This window comes from Molossus molossus, unplaced genomic scaffold (assembly GCF_014108415.1).
Source record: "Molossus molossus isolate mMolMol1 unplaced genomic scaffold, mMolMol1.p scaffold_m16_p_17, whole genome shotgun sequence".
NCBI lineage: Eukaryota > Metazoa > Chordata > Mammalia > Chiroptera > Molossidae > Molossus > Molossus molossus.
Genome location: NW_023425352.1, coordinates 38214569 through 38233414, shown reverse-complemented (window position 1 = coordinate 38233414; position 18846 = coordinate 38214569). Strand labels below are relative to the sequence as shown.

At 34.2% G+C, this 18846-nt stretch overlaps 1 protein-coding gene and 1 pseudogene across 1 annotated transcript in view; both read left to right on the top strand.

Moving 5' to 3' along the window:
• The window catches only part of PCDH15 (protocadherin related 15), a 737327-nt gene that overhangs the window by 161295 nt on the left and 557186 nt on the right, over positions 1-18846 (top strand). The window lies entirely within an intron of this gene.
• On the top strand, positions 11464-12185 carry LOC118632643 (annotated as a pseudogene).

Sequence of the window (18846 nt, the reverse complement as noted above, 5' to 3'; positions counted from 1 at the left end):
CATGTGCCAAGAGGTCACCAGTTCGATTTCCGGTCAGGGCACATGTCCGGCTCGTGTGCCAAATCCCCAGTGGGGTGCATGCAGGAGGCAGCCAATCGATGTTCTCTCTCGTCAATGTTTCTATCTTTATCTCTCTATTTCTCTCCCTTCCTCTCTCTCTAAAATAAATTTTTTAAAAAAGTAATTGGGCTTGCTTCAAAACCTGGGAAAAAATACAGATTAAAAAATATATTTTTAAAGAAATGTACCAATAATAAAAGAAGGTTCAGGATGGTAACCAAAATGTAAATTGGTTTAAAATTTATCTTGGTAGCACTTGTTTCTCTCATATCATTTATCAATTTTAGTTAACATCTTCAAGTTCAAAAGTGAGTTTCTTAGCCGACTGAGACCTAATTTATTAATCTTTTCACTCTGATACAGGAGAAAATAAATAAATAATACTTTGCTGTATCATTTCTTAAAATCTTGGATTCAACAAACTTTAGGGTTCTATATATCACTTTTCTGCTATTCACATGTATAAGTTCATAAAGACAAATTCATAAACACCAGTTAGTATACTATTGATCTATCTGAACTGAAAAAGACCCTGCATTGTTTTTGGATTTGAAATTATTTAATTATTTAGTCTCTCTCTCTCACACACACAAACATACACACATTCATATATGTAATGCCCAAATGATATAGATTTTAGATATATTTAGAGAGTTATGTAGTTATACATATATATAACTCTGTGTGTGTGTATATGTGTGTATGTGTGTATGTATATATGTGTGTATATATATGTGTGTGTGTGTATGTATGTATATTCGCATTTATATATCCTTATACTCATTGTTTTTAAATAAAATTTCCTAGATACTTGATATGTAAGAAATAGCCTGCACTGTATTGCATGAACTTGTACAACACGAGAGATTTTCTGTAAGAGAAATTATTGGCTTCATTATGCATAATGATTCATTTTCCTTTCTCATTTCTTGACATGCAATATTGAATTTCTGAATTCAATTCTAATACCTCATTAAATCATTACACTTCTTACAAGATTCAATGAGATGATACAAAATCCTTACATGATGCAATAAGAAATGACCATCAGATAGATTTTTTTAAATCAATGCATTAATGTTTTTCATTGGGAAAAGTGATCACTGACCAAAGATTGACACATACCTGATAACAAATACAAAGCACTTTACTTATATATTTCATTTTATTGCATGAAATAAAGTGACTTTTTCTATTTAAATTAAGAGTGTTTCATAGAGATGATGAAACCTGGTGTGTGGGGGATAATATCAGTTTCGCAAAGTCTCTTTATCCACTCATTCCTTTTTCCAAAAGTATCATCATAATCACTGCTTGTTGGTGCTTCAGTCTGGGAGCATAAAACAAAATGAAACACTGTTAGATCCCCATGAACCTGAGGCAATCTGACCAGTTGATGAAATAAGCCAGATGTCCCTCCTCAGCTAAATCTTTCCTACAAGATATTTTAGATTTATTGATGAAGATGACATATCCTGCTTGTTTCAGATCTTACTTGCTTTTGACTCTTGCTCATTATTAATAGCATTTCTATGATTAACATTTTATATTATATACATATTTTCAATTTGAAATCCCTCACTTGGAAAGTCATAGCATTTTCTTTCCAGATGATGCCATTAAAATTGCATTAGATACTATGTAAATAAACTTCTTGGTGACTTGATATTTTGAGTGTCCTTACTTATTTTTAGGATTATTTCTATATTGACCCACAAAGAGCAGCTAAAACAGGCATGTTGAAATTTTAGTTAAGATTTTTAAGCATCTTTACTTTTTTTTTTTTTTTTTTATAAAACTGAGTTTGTCAATCTATTTTCATAGATTATTTACTTTTATCTTCTTACTTTTGTCTATGTCTTCAGGTTGATTTGCTATGCTTATGTTATCAGGGTTTCTTAACCTGTAATGGAGAAAATGATTTCAATAATAGCTTAAGGTAATGGGTTTAGAGATTTTCCAGTATAGTTAGTAGTTGGCAGGTACACATAGGTAATCCATTTGATGTCTTTATAGAAGCAGATGTGAATCAATATATATATATATTTTTTATCCTCACCCGAGGACATTTTTTGTTCAGATAGAGTGGGAGGGAGAGAGAGAGAGAGAAACATCGATGTGAAAGGGACACATTGAGTGGCTGCCTCCCACACGACCCAACCAGGGCCAGGGACAAACTGCAACCGAGGTACGTGCCCTTAGCGGGAACCGAACCGGGGTCTCTCTGGACCACAGGCCGATGCTCTAACCGCTGAGCCAAACTGTCCAGGGAGTGAATCAATATTTTAAAATACAGCATCCTTGCTTGTTTAGGGGATAAAAGAGAGAGGGGTAATTTTTATTAGTACCCTAACATGTACAATTTCAAATTAAGTAAACAAGGAATATTATTTCTAGAAATAAATTAGAGGAAGTTTTCTTTATAGCATAAAAGAGTCAAAATTATAAAGCAAGCAGTTGTTTTCATTTAAACTTTTATGAAAATATAGGTGACATATCATGTATAATTAATGAAAAATAAAGTATGTATATCCTTTTGAGAGAGCAGTTGAAAGATACTCACAAAATTTTATACTTACATATTATTTGATATAAAGAGCTCATTCTAGGAATATTTATTACAGAAATGCTTATATATGAGCACAAAGCATTACACATAAAATATATTTTTTGCAGCATTGTTTTAATTAATAATTAGAAACAACCTATGTGTCCATTGATAGGAAAATAGTTAAATGCTTGGCAATGATTTTAAAGAATTAGCTTCCTATTCATGTACTTTGTTAAGTATCATCCAAAACATTCTCAAGAACACTTACTTTTATAAATCCCCATATAAGCCAAGAAATAGAAACAACATTAATCATACTTGAGAATTTGGAGAGGAAATTATTATGATAATTCAAGTGTTTTCTGATGTAGATTAATCCTCAGGTCATTATGGGCATAAAACACTTTATAAGGAGACATGAGGACTATTCACTGAGAAACTGGAGCAGAAGCTTAGAGAAGGTCACTTCTACAACAGGCTTACTTGATGAATCAGCCCAAATTCTAAAAGCTCAAGGCTACCAATTTCCAGCTTAAATGCAATAATGCACTCCTCACAAGGCAACACATTGGGTCACATAAGTGGATTTCTTCTTTCATTAGACATGACAATATAAATAATGACATACATGCAATGTTATATAGAGTGATACAATTTTACTTATGAGATTAATTTAAATTGCCTTAACAACTATTTTTTCACTATATGTCAATGAGGATGTTGAGTACATTTATTGCACCAGGAACATAATTCTCATTTAAGTCAATTATCTCTGAAGTCAGAAATGTTTTTTCCTAAAAAAAAAACAAAAACAAAAAAAACAAGGCTGCTTGTTTAGTTTTGTTCTCAAGAACAAACTATACATATATAAAGTGGTATTGTCTCATTGGTGGTCTTAGAGTACATTCATGTTGGACTAAATTCACATTAATCTAGTCACTGAGGAAGCTTGCTGAAACAATATCCAATCTTACATTTCAGTCTTGAAGGGGACCCAGAAGATATGGCCTTGGTAATTTATCTTCAGAGTAATAATCAGACGACATACACAAACACATACTTAATGCTTTGCACTTGGAATTTTAAGAGCTATGACTTACTCTTGCAGCAGGTGAAACAATGAATTTTTGTAAAGTAGTTTGAAAAACTCAGCAGGTGATTTCATTTATACAGAGGTTGTTCATCTATATGGAGTCCCAGATGTACTAATATCAATAACAAGATTAATAGCTATTAAAAAGAAGGTAGTCCTGGCCAGTGTGGTTCAGTTGGTTGGGTGTCCTCCCATGCACTGAAAGATTGCCGGTGGTTAGATTCCAGGTCAGGGCACATGCCCAGGTTACTGGCTGGATCACTGGTAAGGGGGCATGCAGGAGGTAGCCAATGGATGTTCTGCTCTCACACAGATGTTTCTCTATCTCCCTCTCCCTTCCTGTCTCTAAAAATCAATTTAAAAAATCTTTAAATAAATATAATATAAAATAAGAGGGTGCCTACAGAGAGCTTTAAGCGTATTATTCTTTGGCCTCGCAGGAGCGTTACAGTGTAATGAGGTCCATTACTGAGCACTTAAGATGTGTCAGGACCTGTCATAAGCTCTATCCTCATTACATATTTTGATTCTCAAATGTAATATGCATAGTAGTAAAAATTAAAAGAAAAAATAGAAGTGGAACTAAATTAGCAGGTGAAAACAAAAATGTTTATGTCAAATAGCATATGAAAAATAATGAGAAAAGAAAAGTGTGAGGTAAGTCTTTGGAAGTATATATAGAAGAGACAAACACGAATTTTAGTAAATGAAATATATACAGATTTTTTTCTCACAATTTCTACAATAGCAAATGATAGCAAATTATCATAAACCCAGAAATAAAAATAATAGAAATAACAATAATAACTATTTCTGTTTACTCTGAAGCACACCGTGCTAAGAAAATCTAAATTTATTGGAAATTACTGCTATAGGTATAAACACTACCCTGACAAAAGTTTAACAGCATCTCAGAAAAGAGATGTCAGAAGTGAGATACTTATGGGCTTTGAGGATTGGGCTAAAGTGTTTTAAGATTGGTCAACTGAGGCAGAGGGCTAATTTAGATTGGCCTAAGGGCATGACATAGTAATTGAAGACTGGTGGGCACAGAAGATAAATCGACACAGCGAGGTGAGGGCCTTGATAAGTGAACTGTTGTTTGATAATTAAGGGGTTTATTCAGATGAGCACAGTAATGTCTATGGGAAATTGACCTATGGGAATTTCCTAGAGCAAATATTAATTTATTAGATTATTAGTAGATTATAGATTTATCTTTCTATGGAAAAGATTTTCTGAAACAAAACAAACAAACAGACAGACAAGTTATGCTAACATAAATGGTCTGTTATTTCTCAGACTTCCCCTTCAGGTCCACCCTAAGCTGGAGGATAAACAAAAACCATCTGGATAAATTATCCATTGAGATCCAAACCACTGTTTTAAGGATTATGATTGTATATCAGTTTCCTGGTAGGGAACATTTCAACTATCACATAGATTAGCTTTTTCTGTTCTTTGCTGGAGAATTATTTGCTGGATCATTTATAGCACAGTAGGTACATAGAAGCATTTGAGACTAATAGATCACACATGTGAATGTTCAATTATAGACAGAGCCTAAAAGAGGGATTATGACCAGAGTATTTTACATTTCTAAACCAGGAGCCAAGAGTACCCCAATTAAAACAAGAGATGTGGAGATATTACCCAAAATTGCCTCATTTTTTTATTATTATTTTTATGTCCCTATCTTAGTAACATAAAAGATGCCAGAGAGATCTATATTGTGATGAGTACAACATTTTCCTCCTCTAATGCTTCATGTTTCATCCTGAGAGACTGATATTGTTTATAGGACTGCTCTATTTTGAAGCATCACTTACCCAATATTGTGAAACTCTCAGATGATGAATTTTATGGCCTCACTGACATTGCCCAGTGCCCTCCGGCAATGTCTGGACCATAGCATGGTTTAAAGACAGAAGAAAACTACTCAGAATTATAATAATTTTTTGTATGAGATTCTACCTTTGCAATACCTGCCTCCTTAGGGAGTTCATTAACTATTGATTACTTTTAGTTGAGGTTTTTGCTGAGGTCAAAAGCCCCCCTTTTCCCATTGGATTCCAATATCATGGACTATTCCCAGAGTCTTTTTAGCACTTGCTAATTGACAAGCTCAGGTTAGTATGAGGAGTTCTGTCCCCTGGGGTGATTTCATCTCTGATATTAGACACAGAGTCAGTTTTGGGACAAACACTCATGGCATTTTCCTTCTTAATGGAGAAAAGGGTCATAGGATTTTTTCTTTTTTTTTATCCTCACCTAAGGACATTTTTGCATTTATCTTCAGATAGAGGGAGAGGGAGAGGGGAGGGGAAGAGAAAGAGAGAAACATCAATGTGAGAAAGACACATCGACTGGTTGCCATCTACATGACCCCAACCGGGGCCAGGGACAAACTGCAACCGAGGTACATGCACTTAGTGGGAACCGAACCCTGGACTCTCTGGTCCATGGGCCAACACTCTAACCGCCGAGTCAAACTGGCCAGGGTGAGATATAGGATTTTCAATCCTGCAGTGGTGACTAGAAAGGGAAAACTTTGTGGAAGTTTACAGGAGGTAAATCTGCATATTGAGTGGTATACATATTTGGCAAAAACAAACAAACAACAAAAATATAATCAAGTATTGCACAGGAAAAAAAATGTATTTTAGAATGTTTGCTGACATTGTTGCCCTTAGACAAAGTGGATAGGCTTTTGTCAAGAAGTCTAAGGAAAGGTTGTAGTAAACAATTGGTCTGGAAAGATTCTGATATGGTTATATCTCAACACCTGTGGCCAGCCCAGATTGTTCATGTACAAATTGGTAAAAAGATTCCAGATAGTTAGGCTGAAGAGCTCATTTTAAATCACAGGTGTGCATTGTGCATGCATGCACACAGACACACACTCACTCATACACACAGTGATCAAATGAGAATTCCAGGGAAGAATTTCAGTCACTAAACTAAGTTAAACCTTATAGATGTGGCAATTTCAGAAGTGTTGGGAACCTATTGTATGCAATAACCTAAGAGGTCCAGAAAATCTCTTAAAAACTTTTTTTTTCAATAGTCTTAGGAAAGTTTTGAATAGTTTGAAATATCTCAAAACTGATATATTCATGCCCCTGGGATAAATTATTTCCTACACAATACATCTTATTTGAACAAAAATATAATTCTTTTTTTGGAAACGTTAATATGCTCTCTGAGCTCTTAAGTAGTGGTTGAAGTCAGTCTCAAAGCTCATTCCATTGTTGGGATGTAGCAAATGTTTGCCTGTATTTTGGATAAAGGTAGATTCACAGAGGGATTCAATACCCTTCAGATTCTGGTTGAAAATAGTATACCCTTGGTATATTGATTTTTCCAGGAGAAGACTAACAAGTATTTACTATATTGATCTAAGAGGGACATTATTGATGTAAGAGGGACATTAGGAAAACAGAATGTGGATTTAAAATGATAAAATAACCTGAGGGGCCACAAAAATCAAAATAATATAGGTGTTTGTTGACCGCAGAGAAGTGAGTGAATATTTCATTCATGGCCCCAAAGTCCTAAACAAATTTGATTTCTTGAGTGGGAGAAGAGGATTCTAGCAAAGACTGGTGCTGAGTATGTTTATTTCTTCAATTCTTAGCTGCTGGTTTTTGTCTTTCCTTTTGCTTTTTTTTTTTTTTCAGGGTGCGAATGTAGATGCAGAGTTAGATGAATCAATCAGAATGCGATGGGTTCTTGAATTATTCTGCCAATATCAGTAGCTTTTTTTTTATGTCCCCACATAGTTGAAAACTTCTGGAGAAATTCAATTTGGGCTTGATTTAGACACTAGGCTACTGGTAAACCATTGTCCAAATTGTGTATGACATGGGTGTCAATAGTTAATCTTTAGGGATCTCAAGAGAAAGGTCATCTGGAGATTATTTAAATTGATGATTCCATTTATATGATACATTCTGGTCCATTCAATGAGTAAGTGTCGGTCATAAAGGAGGGAATTATGTTAAAGGTCTGAGTGTAAAAGGTGTAGACTATAGCCCTGGACAGTTTTCTCAGTGGTTAGCGCGTTGGCCTGCAGTCCAGAGAGACCCGGGTTCGGTTCCCGCTAAGGGCGTGTACCTCTGTTGCAGTTTGTCCCCAGCCCTGGTTGGGTTGTGTGGGTGGCAGCCACTCGATGTGTCCCTTTCACATTGATGTTTCCCTCTCTCTCTCTCTCCTACTCTATCTGAGCAAAAAATGGAAAAATGTCCTTAGTGAGGATTTAAAAAAAAAAAAAAAAAAGTGTAGACTGTCAGGGGGAGAGTGTATGCGTCTTTGCAGATACCCATCTAAGACTTCATTGATTCTGATGGAGAGATTGTATGACTGGGGCAGGGTTTATGGATTATATTTGTGTCCCTGACTCAATCAGACACTTCAAAACTGTGTTAATATTTAGAAAAAATGTGTCCTTATGACTTGAAGGATAAAATAGGGAATTAGGCACATAATAACCATCATCAACTTCCCTGATCATATTTTTATTTTGTTTTCCTTTATTTTCATATTTAGTACAGAATGACTGTTTTTTCCTATGTTGTTTCCGTTTAACAATATCTACCTATCTTTTGTTTAGGAGGCTTCCTCCTCTGGTGCTTGATGAACTGGATAGAAATATCTAGTTGCTTTATCTGTTTAGCTATTTGTTTTGTTTATTTATTCTGGGTCAAACGCCTCTTTTTTGTTCCAAGTCTTTTTCAATATGTTCAACAACAAACTGGAGTTCTATCTGTTACTGAGACCATCTCCAATACCAGTTTTTCTTGTGTATTAAATACCTAATTTTGATTTTGGTCTCTTTACAAAAAGTAAGGAGAGGGTTAAGGTCCCAATCCTTTGAAGATCAATCCTAACTCATTTCTAAAGATATTACAGAGCCTATTCCTAAAATATCCAATTGACTTATCTCTTCTTTTTTTAGGACTGCATGGAATTACAATCTATTTTTATACGGAAGTTTTTGGCATAGACTCCAAAATGGTGTCTCTACTGTGTGGAGAATTCCTATTTACTCTGGTTTTCCATAAAATGTAGGGTCTTTTAGTCACCTTCAGATTATCTTCACTCTGCCTTTTTTCTTTTGATAGTTTTAATATCTAATTTTTTCATTAACATAAGAAGCCTTTATGTAGATCTAGATTATATGTCGTTAGAACTATTCTAAAATCCTCTGTAAATTTCTGTGATCCTTGTCTAGACTTTGGAAAGTCTTTCACAATGATTCTTAGTTCAGACTGAGATGAAGGCTAAAAGTAAAATGGGCTTGCCCATTTCTGAAGAGGATTTAACTTCAAAAGGCAGTTCACATTTATGGATTTCAGACTGGCCAGAAGGTAAGGGGAACCGATCAGAAAAGAAGGTAAAGGCAGAGATTAATGGGGAACATAGGATAGGGAAAGATAAAGAGTAGAGAAAAAGCCACTGAGTTTAAGCTGTGGTAAAAAGGTTAGCTCCTTTCTACTCTAAGACACCTCTCCAATTAACAATATTGTTCATATCAAAGTTCTGCAGAGTGGCCCATGCCATTTTAAATTGTCCTTGGTGAAAGTGACTCTTGAGAGATAGCCACATGCATTAGATAATAATGTAAATACATGGAAGAAAAAAGGGTCTAACCTGCAGAAGGCAAACATGTAGATTCAGAATGAGAAGAAGCTGTGGAACTCTGGCAACAGTTCTTTTAAGTTCCAATCTTGTGCATTATTTCTCAGATCCCAAAGTTAATGTGTTTTGTTTTGTTATGTTTTTTAAAATCCCAAACCCAATAATCTGACATTCTTGGTGAACCAAAACTTTTTAAAGGAGTCCTAAAATGCATCCTATTTCCTAATAGGCAAAATAAAGTTAGCATTTGGGAACTCGGTGAAAACAAATAAAAGTTTAGACTTGATGTCAGTAGTTACATTCTACCTTCAAGACTCCCCTGAAAGTGCCCAGTAATGCCTGCTATTTCAAAGTCCAGGGCCTTGGACCACAGGAGGGAGGGTACTTCAAGAGGGTGACAGTCATGCTTCCAGGTCACTGATCTCAAAAGAGCACTAGATAATCTGTTAGTAAACTATACTTAAATTTATTAGAATGTTCAGTAATCAGATAGTCTACATCAGCTTTGCAGTCTATGTTTGTTTGGCATATCTGTAAATCACCTAAGATCAAGATTGTGAGTTTTAAGATTTAAAGAATTTTGAGTGTTTATAGAAGTCAGAATATAAAATCAGTGCCTGACTAGGTCATGAAGCATTAAGGCAAAATGTACTAGCCATGAAGATGGCCACTCTATTATGATTTAAAAGATTCAATTTATAATATGATTTGATAATCATTTCAAAATGTATAGTAGATTAAATCATCATGTTGTACACTATAATATATACAATTTTTATTTGCCAATTATACCTCAATAAAGTTGAGCGGGGAGGGAACAAGTTCAATTTACTAAGATGGTGTAGCAATTCTAAACATGTATGTACTTCACTGAATGGCTTAAAAGTGCATAAAGAGCCTGGCCAGTGTGGTTCAGTGGTTGAGCATAAACCCATGCACCAAGAGGTCATCGGTTCTATTCCTGGTCAGGGCACATGCCCAGGTTGTGGGTATGATCCCCTGTGGGGGGCATGCAGGAGATGGCCAATCAATGTTCTCTTTCATCGATGTTTCTATCTCTCTCTCTCCCTCTCCCTTTCTCTCCCTCTAAAATCAATAAAGAAAAAAAAATTGTTTAAATGTATAAAGAAAATTTACAGAAACACAAAAAGAAATGAATAAACCCACCATCATAGTAAGAGATTTAAACATGTTTCTATCAATGATTGATAGATCAGTAGACACTCTATCATTAGGATATAGACTATTTCAACAATATATGTAAGTTCTAATAGATGTTTACAAAAGCCTGCATCAAAAATGCTGTAGAACTTACTTTTTAAAAATAATTCATGAAACTTTTAAAATTGTCCATATGCTAAGCATTAAAGCAAGTCTCAATGAATTTTTAAAAATCTGTATTATATTCATGTTTGCTCATATCAACATAAATTATTTAATAATTTAGTAACAAAAATAATGTAAATTCAATACATTTGTAAGTTTAAAACATTCTCTAAACAATCTATGGATAAAGAAAAATTATAATTAGAAGATAATTGTAACTGAAGAAACAAAGTTTAATTAACATTTATGGAATATAGTTCTAAAAACATGTAGTAGTCCCTGGCTGGTTTGACTCACAATTAGAGCATTGGCTGGTGGATCAAAGAGTTGCAGACTTGTTTCTGGTCAAGAGCACGTATTTTGGTTTAGGTTTGGTCCCTGTCAGGGTTGTGCAGGAGGCAACCAATTGATGTGTCTCTTTCACATCGATGTCTGTCTCTCTCTCTCTCTCACTCCCTCCCATTTTATCTGAATATAACTGGGAAAGTATCCTTGGGTGGGGATTTAAAAAATAAATAAATATAAACATGTAGTAGATAATTTATATGCATAAATGCTTATATTTGAAATTAAGAAAGTCTGAAAATCAATGAACTAAGCATTCATCTGAAATAATGTGTATGTGTGTGTATATAATTAAAAGAGAATATTTCCAAAGAAGATAGATATATATGATAAAGTTCAGAAAATACCAAAATAACAGCATCAGCAAAGTTAGCGGTTAATTCATTCATCAATTAATGACAAAATCATCAGGGAAAAATAGAAATATAGAGGAAAAGCCAAATAAACAATGTTAAGAATAATATGGGAGGTGGGTCGCTCTCTAGCTCACTCTTCCACCATCTTGGTTCTGTGTTCCCCACACAAAATTAGGGGTGAAGACACAGAAACTGTCCTTGTTACAGAACAGGAGTTGCCACAGCTCAGGCTGAGACAAGGCCTGGAACAGACTCTGACATGACGAATCTGTACCAGAACTGGAGGAACAAGATTCCACACAGGCAACCACACAACAAGCCCAGCTGGCGGCAGCAACTGACATCAATGAAGAACTAGTCAGTATAGCAAAACAGAGCCCGAGTGAAAAGAAGGCACAGAAGACTATGTCCAAACCGGGTCTTCTGTGGTTACACGGGTTGCTAGGGTCACTATCCAGAAATCTAATAATATTCTCTTTGTCATCGCTAAACCAGATGTCTACAAGAGTCCAGCTTAAGATACCTATATAATTTGGGGGAAATCAAGATTGAGGATTCATCTCAGCAAGCACAGCCAGCCGCTGCTGAGAAATTCAAAGTTCAGTGTGAAGATGTCTCAATCATTCAAGAAAACACACAGACTACAATGGTACATGGGGAGAGTGAAGAAGAAGAGGTTGATGAAACAGGTGTGGAAGTTAAGGACATGGAACTGATCATGTCACAAGCAAATGTGTCCAGAGCAAAGGTAGTCCCAGCCCTGAAAAACAGCAGTAATAATATTGTAACTGGTATAATGGAGCTAACAAGGTAACCATCTAAAACTGAGGACTTCCCTATGATATTTCAATAGAGTAACTGCAGCTTGGTTTAAATGTGTACTGTTTCTGTCATTAATACAATTATGGCTTCTTGTGAGATGAAGAAAAATAATGTGAGAGAATGTATTTACAAGAAAGATTAAGATTTTTAATTGAAGATACTTTGAAAACTGTATGCTAATAACTTGAAAATATTCGGGGAATAAATACATTTCTAGAAATATATTAATTATAGAGTTTAACGTGACAAGATAGAAAACTGGAATTCTAGAACCAGCAGTTAAACTTGCTCACACAGACAGCCCCCAGCTCAAACAGTTTCACAGATGCGATTCAAGAAACATCTAGAAAAAAAATAAAATTACAACATGACTCCAGCTATGAAAGAAACAGGAGAATATTGTCACCAAATTCATAAACAGGCAGAATTAAAGACTAATCTCATTCATAAATAGAGAGATGAAAGTTCCTAACAAATCATTAATAAACAACTAGCAGTGTAAAAAAAGAAAAAAAGATACAGCACTCCAACCCTGGCCGGTTTTGCTCAGCAGTTAGATCGTCAGCCCGCGGACCAAGAGACTGGGGTTCGGTTCCTGCCAAGGGCATGTACCTTGGTTGCAGTTTTTCCCCGGCCCCAGTTGGGATTGTGTGGGTGGCAACCACTCGATGTGTCTCTCTCACATGGATGTTTCTCTCTCTCAGTTCCCCCCTCAATCCCTCCCGCTCTATCTGAAGATAAATGAAAAAAAAAAAAAAAAAAAAAGTCCTAGGGTGAGGATAAAAAAAAAATACAGCACTCCAGACCAAACCTAGTTTATTTTAGGATGACAGGTGATTTCACTATATGACAATCTGTTAATATATTTTCTCCTATTCACAAATTAAAGGAGAAAAGTAATTGCTAATCTCCAAAGTTATGTACTTGAAATAATTAAACATTATTTAAAAATACACCCAAAACAAACAATTCTTAAATAAGAAAGAACCTTTCTTAACTTGATAATGAATATCTACAAAGAGCCTAAAGCACTATCTCAATGTAAGAATTAATTATATTCAAAATCAAGAGGAAAAAGAGATTGATGTCTCCCTACATTCAGCCAACACTATATTGGAGGATAAGCTAGTGCACTGAGGCAGGAAAAAAAGAAATTTATCTCAGCAAAAAACAGTAACTACTCTTTTGTAGATATAACTTCATTAAAAAAATAAACAGTAATTTACAATTAATTAGATTTAATAAAAGGGTTAAACGATGTTGCTGGGTAGAAAATCAGTAAGATAAATTCAATATTCTGTATGTGTCTTTGTTCACAGCAGCAAGTATAAAATGTAATCGTAAAGATTCCACTTCAAATAGCAAACAAATGCACGATTAAAAAAATAACTGAGCCCTGGCCAGTTTGGCTCAGCGGTTAGAGCGACGGCCTGTGGTCCAGAGAGACCCGGTATCCGGTTCCCACTAAGAGCACGTATGTTGGTTGTAGTTTGGCCCTGGCCCTGGTTGGTCGTGCGGGTGGCAGCCACTCAATGTTTCCCTTCCACGTCAATGTTTTTTTTTTTCTCTCTCTCTCTTCCTCTCTCTCCTTCCCACTCTATCTAAACAAAAAATAGAAAAATGTCCTCTAGGGAGGATAAAAAAAAAAGTTCATTAAAAAAAATAACTGATAAAAATAAAAGGAAGATTACTATTTGAAAATAAATAATTTTTTAATCAAAAAACATTAAAGATGTCTTGCATGTATGTATAATGAGACATATATATATATATATAATATTTACACTGTCTAGGAAAACAACATAGCTCTCAGCATAGAATGTGATCTACAAATAAATTAAAATTTTAATTCAAATTCCAATAGTTATTTTCTCTGGAACATGACAACAGGATTCTTAAATTTATTTGATGGGGGTGGGGGGTGGGGATTAAGAGCCATCAAAACATTCCTAAAGAAAAATAACATGGGTAGATTTTTCCTACCAGTCATGACGATTCATTTTTAAGACTATGGTAAACAAAGCACTGTGATATTAGTGCAGAGAGAGACCAATTAGACCAAAGAAACCAAATGAAAGGTGAAAAAACTAGTCTACACTTCTATTATGAATAAATAGAAGTATAAACAGATGTAACATTTGCAGAGCAGAGGGGATGTGATTATCTCTTTTATAAATTGTTCTAAGAAAATTTCTCATATAGAAGTTGAAAATTATTCTTTAACATTAAACAATTGCCACTGTTATTTCCAAATATATTGACAACTTGAGGGTAAAAGACAAAATACAAAACTGTAGAACATATTCTTATGTTTTTCTGACCAAGAAGGTTTTGTTAAATAAGCCACATAATGGAAAAATGTATATGATACATTAAAAAATAAGAATCTTCCTTGTCAAAAGGCTCAAAAGAGGATGATAGTATGTTTCATAAACTGGTAAAAGATATATTCAATACACATAACTAATAGTCAATTAGTTACCAGAATACATCAATTAAAAACCCCATAAACAATGCACTACAAAAGTGAATAATCACTTCATCAAAGGGGAGACACATGTTTATTAAACATGAGCAGTTGCCAAGAAAAATATATACATAAAGGCACTTGAAATACTATGTCACCAGAGTCAAAACAACAAAAATTGAACATCAAATGTCATGGTGACTAAGAAGGAAAGGGAATTCTGAAATTGCTGCTAACTGGGAAAATGGTACAACAATTTAGAAAACCAATTTGAAATAACTTAGGAAATTTTCATATGTATCTTCTTTATGGTCTAGAACTTTTTTTCTAATAAGAGTCCCTAAAATACTCTTCCAGTTACACACCAAGAGAAACATACAATAGCATGCACTGGGACTTTGTTCACAACACAAATACATATATATATATATATATATAATCTCAATAATTATACTACAATAGGAGAACAGGTAAAAGGAAAGTAGTCTGGTTATACAATGGAATAGTTTATCGCATCTAGTCCATAAAGGTACATGCATCAGTATGGATTAACCACAAAATACAATATTGCAGAAGAGACAAATTGCAGAATACATGCAATGCAATTCTATTACACAAAGCACAAAAACTTGGAAAGTCTACCATAGATAGGGCACACAGATGAGTTGTCAATCATATTTTATTTCTCATTGTGGATGATGGGGTCATAAATATTTATTTTACTGTAACATTATTGATATTTAAACTCTATAAATATATTAGGTACCCTTCTTATGTATCTGATATTTTGACATTTTTAGAAGGAAAAACAAAATAATAGCCAAGAGAATGGTGACAGAAGATGATGGCAAGATGGCATGCTGTGAACAAAATATTCTTCTCTAGAAACATTAAGCAGTGTTAAATTTCATGTTAAACTGCATGCTCCACTATTTTATTCTCTCTTTCAAAAATATTATTAGCTTACTTTGTTCATAATAGGCCTTAGCTCACTGTAGAATAAATAGAAGAAAAATAGAGTGGAAGTAGAGGAAAGAGAGTCGAAGTCCTTTGAACACAGTGAGTGCCAACAAATAGTGACTGGACGATGGCTCTTCCCTGGTGTGTATTTGCCTTTGATCTGAATGTGGATCCCCTGCCTGTAGCTTTCTCACAGCATGGTGACAGTTTTCATGGAGTGGGGACTGGAGCTCAGTTGCCCAACTGAACACAAAATCATCAACCCTTTGAGATTCTGTCATACCCCATTGGTGCCATATTCCAGATTTTAAAATCTGAATGCATGCCTATTTGAAATAGGCATTAAGGAACTACTGCTCCTAATGTAGCAGGTGAAAGGGCAGCCTCTGGGGGTCTTCAGTGTGGCCAGGTGACACAAGACAGCGTCTCTCCTGGTCTGAGTTTTAAATCTAAATGTGTACTAAGATAACGTACTTCATCACATTAAAGAATTCTGTATTTTATATTTTTATAGTTATTTATTCTACTTAAAATTGTGTGATATTTTCCATAAGTACTTTTTGAATAAGTGATGTTCTTTATTTTACCTTCCAAATTGTACTTATCAAATGTGTTCTTATTACCAATGTAATGCATGAACAATTTAGGGATTTTAAGCATAGAAAGCACTAATGACAATAACAATAATAACAATGATCACCTTTTTCAGGTAGTTCCCCCAAAATCCTCTGGCAGCCATCAGTCTGTTCTCTGTATCTATGAGTCTGTTTCTGTTTTGTTTGTTTATATTTTTCTTTAGATTCCACATGTAAGTGAAATTGTATATTTGTCTTCCTCTGACTGACTTCACTTAGAACAATAATTTCTAGGTCCATCCATGCTGTCACAAATGCTAAGAATTTATTCTGTTTTTATGGCCGAGAAATATTTCATGATATATATGTATCACAGTTTTTTTATCCACTCATTTGTTGATGGGCCCCTGTGTTGCTTTCATAGCTGGACTATTGTAAATAATGCTACAATGAACATAGAGGTGCATATATCCCTACAAACTACTGTTTTGAGTCTTAGAATATGTACCCAGAAGTGGAATTATTGGGTCATAAGGTGAAAAAGGTGAAAGGATTGAGAAATGCAGATTGGTAGCTACAAAATAATCACGGGGATGCAAAGTACAGCATAGAAAATAATAGTTAATAATATCGTAATAGCTATGTATGGTGTCAGTTGGGTACTGGAAATATCAGGGGGAAAACTTTGTAAAGTATATTATTGTCCACTATGCTGTACACCTGAAACTAATACAAAATAATATTAAATGTAAACTGTTATTGAAAAATATTTTTAAAATAACAACAATCATTTATTAGCTTTTCATATTGAACGTTATTATATATATTGACTTAAAAATACCAAAATTTACACAGAACTCTAAAACCAGCTTTTTATCTCCTTAAAACTTTTTTTTTGATTGTTGCTCATAACATCAGAATTTTTTCAACACTATGAATAAATTGTTGGATGACTGATTTCAATTGTCAGATTTTATAATACAAACAATAGAACCCAAATAGAATTTATTCTTTTATCTGGAATGAATTTATTAACTTGAACTAGATGACTTAGAAGGATCAGAAAACTAAGCTACAATTCTACAGAGCATGATCAAAAGAGCCAGAGAAACACCTATGTACAACTCTGAACTTTCTGGTTTAAACTTTCATGACATAGCACCTAGGCTACCCTGGGCTTGAAACTAATGTATCTACCACAGTTACCCTCAGTGAACTACACACTTCTTGCATCATGATTACCAGAGTTCCCTTTGTTTCACTCAGATCTTTTTTCCAAGTGTCATAGAGTATATTCTATTTGCCGGGTTATAAGGCAAAGCGCACCTATAAATGAATTTGGAAATTCAGTTTTAAGCTTCTCAGCCTGTATGGTAGAAAAAAAAAAAAGCATGCTAGAAAAGTGCTTGGAGTGGGCGGACCAATCTATAATATCTGCCACATCTGTGAAATATGTTCAAACCATAATAATTTAATAATATTGTATGATGGTTTAGCATTATATGTACTTTTAGCAGCAGTGGATACTTACCTGATTATTTTTATATTGGAATATTCTCCAAAGTAAAATATTCTTGTCAAGGGTACTTTCTTTTTAAATTCTTGTCAAATTGCCTTTCAATTTTTTTCTTTATTTTTATAAAAACAAAGTATAGCTCTACCAAAATGATCTAACCAACTCTGGCTATTTTTCTTTTCATAATTTTTTTTAAACAATTTGGTGCAGTAAAAATATCACTTTTTAAAAATTAGTAGTTGTTTCTTTATAAGCCCTATGCGTGTAAATCCTTCTAAAATATATTTTATACTTTTTCATTACTTAAAGAATTTGCATGAATAAAATATTAAGGTGATTAAAGCTATTAACGTAATTATGAGATAGCGCTGTGTACCAGAAAGCAGGATTGGAGCTTTTTGGTATTGAAGGGCATTACTTGCTCCAAACAGCTCTGCTGTGTGAGTTCTTGATCTAATTTAACACATTTCACTCTCTCTGCCCTTGCTTTCGAATCAAAATTGTGCCATTCTGTAGGCATACCTCCTCCCCCCATACATTCTCTACTTTTATTAATGTTTTATAATCTATTTTGTGTTAGAAAAGAAGAAAATAAATTTTATTACAAAATGATGGAAAAGAAATGTAGGTTAGATTCTGAGTGAAGGTGTATGGCTTCCTCTAAGTTCTTTTCAAGTTCATGTGCTTCAGTGTATAGACATTTGGGATCTCTGGGCCTGTGTTTATTGTATATGCTGGTTCTTAATTCTGACTAAGATTATTGAATTTTTTAAAGAAAACAATGATCTCCTAATGATAGGAATATTACCAAAGTTTCAGGACAGAAATGTAACAATAGAATAACAAGTTCATCATGTATTCAAGTAAACTGATTTGAAGAGAGGTGTAAGAGAATACTCTGAATGCAACAGAAATTCTAAAAAAGATTGCTTTCATCTCTCTGTAGCATTGCTCTCTTTTTTAATACCATACAGAAAACTGCTATGTGTGCACCATTAGACATACAGTATTGAGAACAGAAGACTGATTATAAAATGAAAAACCATGGAGCTCAGAAAGCAGCAAGGGACATAGTTATAACTATAAAGTGTTTTAGGGGCTCACTGTTGGCAAATGTGTGATATGAGCAAATACA